The sequence below is a fragment of the Phoca vitulina genome, unplaced genomic scaffold, assembly GCF_004348235.1.
Source record: "Phoca vitulina isolate PV1807 unplaced genomic scaffold, GSC_HSeal_1.0 scaffold2, whole genome shotgun sequence".
In the NCBI taxonomy this organism is placed as follows: Eukaryota; Metazoa; Chordata; class Mammalia; order Carnivora; family Phocidae; genus Phoca; species Phoca vitulina.
In genome coordinates this window covers 84,301,017-84,309,397 of record NW_022589705.1, presented here as the reverse complement: position 1 = coordinate 84,309,397, position 8,381 = coordinate 84,301,017, and positions in this window count along the sequence as shown.

Below are 8,381 nucleotides of genomic sequence, written 5' to 3'. Positions count from 1 at the left end.
AGACACAGAAATCTCTTCACTTCTCCCATGACAACCTGTGCCCTGATGTCTGCTGGGAGGGAGGGTCTGGCGTAGACAGGGATTAGCAAAAAGCAAGACATCGTCAGATAAGATGCCCGAACTCAGACATGGATTAAGACCCAAGAAGTGGGGGCTGGGCTGACCCTCAGGAATGTGTTCAGACTGAGCTAAGCTTTCAGGAAAATTAGAAAGACCCCCCCCCCCCCGACCCTGAGTCTCTCTGAGTTTAGCTTCACAGCATGAAGGCTGCCTCGGGAAAGCTGATCTAGTAAGAAGAAACAGGAACTTAATACTTCACAGGGGCCCAGCAGCCCACCCAGAGCCACCCTATGGAGACCCCACAGCTCCCAAGGCTACAATCCAGGCCTGTTCCTCAATACCTGGCCAGGTGGGCCAGGCAAAGTCAGGGTAGGTCTTCCAGCTGGGCCTGGAGCGTCCTATACGCCACAACCCCCAAGATCTGCTGCCCAGACCCAGACATGGCTTTCCTGGGAGGGAGAAGAGCCAGCGAAGGACCCTGCCTCTACTCAGGGCCTCACAGCCCCTGCTGGAGGAGGAGGACGGGAGAGGGAGGAGGTCGGAGCCAGGACATGCACTCTGGGGGCCCAGCTGAGGCTGCAAGAATCCAGTCTAACACTCCACGGAGGAAAGACTCCAAGATTTTAAGATTGCAAGCTCTATAATTCTAAGATTCTAACAGAAGGATTTCACATTTTTCAGATTCCATCACCATATGATTCTAGACTGATAGTTCTCAAAACTTCAAGTCCCATGGCCCATCATGGCTCCCTAAAGCTGAGGGCCCTAGAGCTGATGGAGCACAAAGAGAGTGAAAGACAGCGAGAAAAACAGCTAAAATCAAATACTAGCAAAGTTCCATTCTTTGAGTCAGAGGTGGACCCTAGCAAGGGCCCAGGACCCCTCCTTTTGAGTGTGATGCTGAATTTCTGTCCCAGGTAGGTGGCAGAAATGCCCACACCTGGCCCTCCCGGTTTCCAGCGGGGCCAGTGCCCCAGCCGAGCGAAGCCTGCACATGGGCCACAGTGCCTACTAGCTGGTGGGCACGACAGTCCAGCTCAGAAGCCAAGTGGGGGCCCCAGTGACTCCATTTGGGAAGGGACTTCTTTGGAGTGGAAGGTGTAGGACAAGGGATTTGCTGAGGAAACTACCCCAAGCCCACCTTCCCGTTCAGAGCCAGAGTCTTGACACTGGGCAACCATAGGGTCTTGCTATAAACCCCAGAGCCAGGTGCCTTCCCACGGACCCTTGGGATGCAGTGTCCGTGGCCACACAGCCCCTGCCCGATTCCAAGGACCCCTTCAGCCTTTCCCATGAGGCCACTGCCTATGGGATCTGGGAGGCCAGGTCTGGATTGGTCAGAACTAGTGGTCAGTCTGGCCGCGCTCTCTTCCGTGGACAAGGACTCTGGTGAGTGGGGGGACATGGACAGGGACTCCGGTGAGCGGAGGGCACGTAGTTGAGTCCCTGAGGCTGGCCCAGGGTCGGCCTGGCCGGGACACTCTCTGAGAGCCAGCCAGCCTCTTTGGTCTCCAGAGAAGAGTAATTACTGGTGGATCCTGCCCAGCCCCAAATCCTAATCATAGCTGCTATGTCTCGAGTGCCAACAGTGTACCAGGAAATACGCTTTTTTATACACATTGTCTCGCTTAACCCTCACACAGCTCTGTGAGCCAGGTACAATTATAATTCCCACACCGCGGACTAGGAGACTCAGAGATGGGCGCAGGGGCCTTCTCAGGTCCCACAGTCAGCTAGTGGTCTCTGACCCCAGTACCTGCGCTCGTAAACACTGCGCTCTGCTGCTACCAGGGGCCCCCACTCAGCCCCACTCCCCATCAGACCCTTTGCCAATCAAAGCCCAGATCTCCAGGAGGCACTCTGTTCAGGGCACCTTTTCTTTGACCTTGGCCTCCTGGAACCTGGAGCCATGGGCAGTGCAAGTGAGCACTTGGACTCCCTCCTCCCCCTCCCAGGTGTCCACTCAAGCCTGGGCCCTGTAGGTCAGAGCTCCCAACCGGGGGGCCAGGGGGTCTGGCCGGGTTTCACAGAACCCTGTTTCCTTTGGTCGTGAACATGGGTTTTCCTGACAATGCTGGGGGGGTCGGGAAGTGATGCAGCTGGGGTTCCGAGGGCTGTGGGTCAGACCTGGCTCTTCCAGACCCCCACTGCTGTGACCAGGGAAATCTCACCAGCTGTGTCCATGAGCAACCCTGACCCTGTTACTCCAATGCCTTTGTAGGAGTATTTTTAGCAGAACTTTTTTTTCCAAAATAAATGTGAATTGTAAAAATTATCACCTGGACTCATGGTTTGTGGTTTTTTTTTTCCACTGAGGTTCCCCAGGGAACAAATGGGTGCTCCTAAAAGTTCTCAGCAGGATCCTGAAGCATGACTAGGAGTTTTCCAGGGCTAAGAATGGAGTCAAGGCTAGGGCGGGGATTAGGGGTGGGGCGGGGATTTGGCCTGGGCTGGGGTTGGGTGTGGAACTGGAGCAATACTAAGAACACTCACTCATGTTTGGGATTTTGAGCTCTGCTGTCCTGGACCCTAGCCTTGGAATCACAACTCTGCCATCTGTTAGCTCTGTGTCCTTGGAGAGGTCGTATAACAGCGCTAAGCCTCATTTTCATGCCTGTAAAATAGGGCAATAATACCTAACACCTAGAGGGTAGATGAGGAGTAAATGAGATGGAGCATCGCAAGTCCTTCGCACTCACAGATGTCGCTCTTAGTAACTTGCTGGGCAGAAAGCAAGATCCATGTCTGTCATACACTCTGCAGGACAACGCCTGACCCATAGTAGATTCTCCATAAACATTTGTCAAATAAATGTTAGTTGAAGTTCCGCTAAAAAAAAGAAAAAGGCTGGGGGGATTCAGATTCAGAGAGGGTTCATGGTCAAATACATTGGGCAAATTCTGGACTTGAGCAAGTTGACCAGATTTCTTTACTTCAGGATATTGCAAAGCCTTAAATATGCTAAAAGGGCATGTCCAAAAAGGTGTAATCGGGCCACCTGGGTGGCTCAGTCAGTTAAGCGTCCGACTCTTGGTCTTGGCTCGGGTTATGATCTCAGGGTCATGAGATCAAGCCCTGTGTCAGGCTCTGTGCTCAGTGGAGAATCTGCTAGATTCTCTCTCTCTCCCTCTGCCCCTCCCCCTGCTCGCTCAGTCTCTCTCTCTCTCTCTCTCTCTCTCTCGCAAATAAATGAATCTTAAAAAAAGGGGGAGGTGTTATCATTTGCAGCATTTCCCATTCTAGAGAGAGCATCTCATGGGACCAGTGTCCTTGGGAGCAGACTTGGAGAAGCAAACCGGCGCTTCGGTAATGCTCTGGGGGTTAGAGGTAGAGCAGGGCTGAGGCTGAAGTCGGGCCTGGGAACAAGATAGGGTAGCAAGTCAGAGAGAATGGGATCTAGGAGGCTGTCTTTTGATTCATTCATTCAATACTTACTTATTCATTCATTCGAAAAGTACTGACTGTATTCCAACTACACAAAAGGTGCTGTATTAGATGCGATGGGGGCACAAAAATGACCCACATGTGCAGCCCTCCCTGGAGAGCTTCTCAGGACATTTGTACCACCTCACTGCACATGAACTGGGCACCCACAGAGTGCCAGACATGAGGCTGGTGCCAGGAATGCTGTAGAGATTTACCCACGTGCCCTCACTTATGGACGTCCCCAGTCAATGGAGGAAACCAGTCGGTACTCAGATCATTACAACATGCCTAGGAGTTCTCCTGGAAGCCAGGGATAAAGCATTCCACGTAGAGGGAACATCAGATACAAAGGTATCAAGTCAAGATAGATATATTTTGTGAATTAACTATGTAAGTAATGCAAATATAAACATGACTACCATATTAAACAATAATAAATGATTCTTTATACCAGTTTGTACATACAGACCTCAGGGTTGCCAGCTCCTATCAGGGGCTTAGGGGTACTGGGTGGAGGAGAATTTGAGAACCCCCAGTGAGGTCAGCTGGGTCACACAGCACCTGCGGGCACACAGCCCAGTTAGAACCCAGCATGCAAACTTAAGGCCTGCCTTAAACAACCTGGGGCCTCCAACCCGATGCCAGAGACAGCTTCTGTCTGTCCTAGCCCAGTTCCTCTGAGAAGTCCGGATCCCCTTACTAGTTCACCTGCCCCAGTCCCTGGTCCACCCCGGGCTCCCCCTAGACTCTCCTGCCCATTCCGAGATCCAGCACAATCTCATGGGGGGTTGCTCCAGCTCAGAGACACTGACCCAGGTCTCCTGTCCCCTCCCCAGCTCCCTCACCAAACCCTTGTTCCTCTCAACCCTCTTCTTTCCCACCCAGGGAGTAGCTGCAACCTGTCTTTGCCCCTCCTGACTCTAAATGGGCATCCACGGTCTCAGTCATTTCACACAGACAGAGACATCCCTGTGACAAAAGATGTCACCAAGGAGAAAAGAGAAACAGAGAAGGAGCTCCCCCCCACCCAAGACTCTGACTAGGTTTGGCATCGTAGTCACAGAACCCCCTCCCCCCACACCAGGTGGGACTATAGCAAGAGTCACCCCCACCCCCACCTCTTCCCCCAGTCCTCACCAATCCCATCAGACTAGTGTCTGCTTGGAACAGCCCTGCCTGAGAATCCCTGATGACTCAGCACGCGGAGTCCAGGGGCCAGTAACACACGCCCCACTCCCCATCCCCCCCCCGCCCACTGCTGACACTTCCTCCCTGCTGCCCCCCAGATGGCACAATGGTAAAGCTTGAGACTCTATTTGTATGGCTGCTCCTGCCACCCCCCCCCCCCCCCGCCCCACCAGTGATGGAGGGTCCTGAGGCAGCAAGAAATGTGCTGGAGCCTGCCACAATCCCCTTGCCCCAGACCCCACCCCTACATACTCACCTACATGCATAAGACCCCCCTCTCACCCAGAGGCACCCATGTGTTTATACACACTCATTTTTGCCATCAGCTACAAACAGGCACACACCCACACATTCGTGCACACACACACACACACACACACACACACACACACCCATAGCTCCAGGCTCATATTCAGACTCACCCCATACACATCAAGTCACGTACACACAACACTCAGCCCCACAGCATGACCACAGGGAACCCTCAGAATCCTTCCTCTGTGCCAGGCGTGGTTCTGAGTACTCTACATGTATCGTCCTGCTTAATCTTTTAAACCCCTGCTTCTCAAACTACCTGTGGTGAAAGACTAGGCTTGTTTTTGAGGGGTTTTGTTTGGTTTTGTTTTTAATTTCCAGTCTTTTGTGGATCGGTATATGGTCTGACTGCGAACTCAACACCCAAACTTGTTTGTACGCTGTAACATGAGACCAGTCCCTGATCTCACACTGGGGTGCTATGGCAAATATCACGATGCCACAAATATTTCTGAAATTTCTGTGCCTGTCTTGTCATAGACCAGAGACAAACAGTCCTGGGGCAGGCACCAATCTTGTCTCTAACTTGAGTAGCAATCCCCCAAAGCATGCCAGAAAGTGGACAGCGGGCATGATCCCCATTTGATAATAAGAAAACTGAGGTACAGCATTTTGAGGATTGCCCACAGTTACGCCGCTAGTAAGGACAGGAGCCAGGATTAGAACCCAGGTGGTCTGTCCCAAAACTGTGCTCTCATCTTCCTACACACTTGGGCACAGAGTTATACTCACATACACACCAGAAGACACACACCTGCAAATACACATATGGACAAGCACTCCAGACACAAACACGCGTGTATTTATCCACTGCAGTAAACACACATGTATGCACACAGAAATACAGGTACAAACATACAGATGTGTCTATGCTAATTATTATGTCCCTGGGTGCTAGTACACTGCCTGGCAGACAGTAGGTACTCAGAAAATATTCTGAATGAATCAATACCCCCGTGCCCAATACACATTCCTTCCATAAAGACCTATGAATATGAGTGCTCAGATTCTCATTCATGGAGGGACTAACGCCGCAGGTTAAGAGCAAAATCTTTGGGTTCAGGCAGAGGACAGTTCAAATCCTGTCTCTGCCACCAATGCTGTGTGACATGGGGAAGTTGCTTCAGCTCTCTGAGCCTCAACATCATCATCTAGAAAATGGAGACTCATTATTTCCTGAACAAATATGCATTGACTGCCTACGAGTGGTGGGCAGTTCACCAGGCGCTGAGAATACAGCGATGAACAAAACAAAAAGCCTTGTCCACGTGGAGTTCTCATTCTGGTGGGGGCAAATAGGCGCTTAAACAACTGAATACAAATATGTTTGGTGGAGATGAAACCATGAGGAAAATTAGTGGGCGAAGGCTCTGGGGAGTTCTCAGGGCAGGGGGGGCTGTGCTATAATTTTAAAATAGAGGAGGGGGCACAGAAGAGTGCATAGTCTTTCTTTTTTTTTTTTCTAATTTTATTTATTTGAGAGAGGGAGAGAGCACAGGAGTGGGGGGAAGGGCAGAGGCAGAGGGAAAAGCAACCTCCCTGCTGAGCAGGGAGCCCTACTCGGACCCGATCCCAGGACCACAAGATCACAACCTGAGCAGAAATCAGACGCTTAACCAATGAGCCACCCAGGTGCCCCATCTAAGATTTCATTTTTAAAAAGATCAAGAACAGCCAAATCAATCAATGGTGGTAGAGGTCACGAGTGGTTATTTCCAGGAAGTGGACCAGGGAACTACAGGAAGGGCTGGAAACGTTGCACACCTTGATCTAGGTGGCAGTTACGCAGGTACAGACATAGGTTAAAAAAAAAAAATCATCAGGGCGCCTGGGTGGCTCAGATGGTTAAGCATCTGCCTTCGGCTCAGGTCACGATCTCAGGGTCCTGGGATCGAGTCCCGCATCGGGCTCCCTGCTCTGTGCAGAGCCTGCTTCTCCCCCTCCCTCTGCCATTCCCTCTGCTTGTGCTCTTCTATCTCTCTGTCAAATAAATAAATAAAATCTTTAAAAAAAAAAAAATCATCAATTTGCAAAAACGGGGTGGTGAGGGAAGGCCCCATTGAGAAGGTGATAGGCGAGTAAACATCGATGGGAAGGCAGCAGTGAGTGGCTCACTGGAGAAAGAACTGTACAGGCAGAGGGGACAACGGGAGTAAAGGCCACGGACACCTGGCGGGTTCAAGGAGCAGCGAGGAGGCCAGGGAGGCTGAGGCGGAGAGAACAAGAGTGGGAAGAACCGGGGTCCTCTGCAGGCCATGATAAAGACTTCGGCTGTTCTTTGAATGAGATGAAAGCCCTGGGAGTGTTTGAGAACACAAGTGCCGTGATGTGACTTTTAAAAGGATCAGTCTGAGTGCTCTGTAGAACGATGTCTGGCAGTATATTCGTCAGGGCTCCTCCAGAGAAACAGAACCACTAGCATATATATTAAGAGATTTATTTCGAGGAATTGGCTTACATGATTTGGCTGGCAAATCCAAAGTCTGCAGGGAGGCTGGCTGGCTGGAAACTCTCGGGCAGGAGCCGACGCCACATCCAGAGGCAGATGCCTTCTTCGTTGAGAACCGCAGTTTTGCTCCTCAGGCCTTTCACTGACTGGATGAGGCCCACCCAGATTATCGACGGTCATCTCCTTTACTTAAAGTCCACTGATTGTAGATGTTAACCGCATCTACAAAATACCTTCGCAGCAACACCTAGATGAGCGTTTGAATAACCGAGTATCTACCTGGGTCACGTTGACACAGAAAACTAACCATCACGGGGCGGGGCAGGGGTGGAAGTGGGGAGACAGGGAATTGCTCTAATAACCCTGGAGGGAGAGGATGATGGCTCGGAAAAGGCAGGAAAAGCAGAGGTGGTGAGAAGGAATTGGATTCCGGACACAGTGTGAAGGTAAGCCAGCATGACTTGCAGGTGGAATGGATGTGAGAGAAAGTGGGGATCCAGGGGTCTGGCCTGAGCAACAACAAAGACAGAGCTGCCACTAAGTGAGATGGGCAGACTACAGGAAGAGCTGGTCTGGGGTGAGACTGAGAGTTCCGTTTTGGAGATGAGGTAGAGGTGCCTCCTAAACATCAAGCAGGCAGTTGGACGCATGAGTCTGGAGTCAGGGGAACAGTCAGGAGTAGAGATACAAGAAGTCCAGGGTTTGGCCAGACACAAAGGCAATGACCCAGGGGCCAAAGCTGTGCAGATAATGAGATACCACCACACACCTATTAAGACGATGAAAAGACAAGCTGCAGACTAGAACATATTTGCAAACCAGGGACTAGTATCTAGAATGTATAAGGAATTCTCAAAACTCAACAATTTCTTAAAAAGTCCAATCAGGAGCCACTCTGGAAAACAGTATGGAGGTTCCTCAAAAAGTTGAAAATAGAGCTACC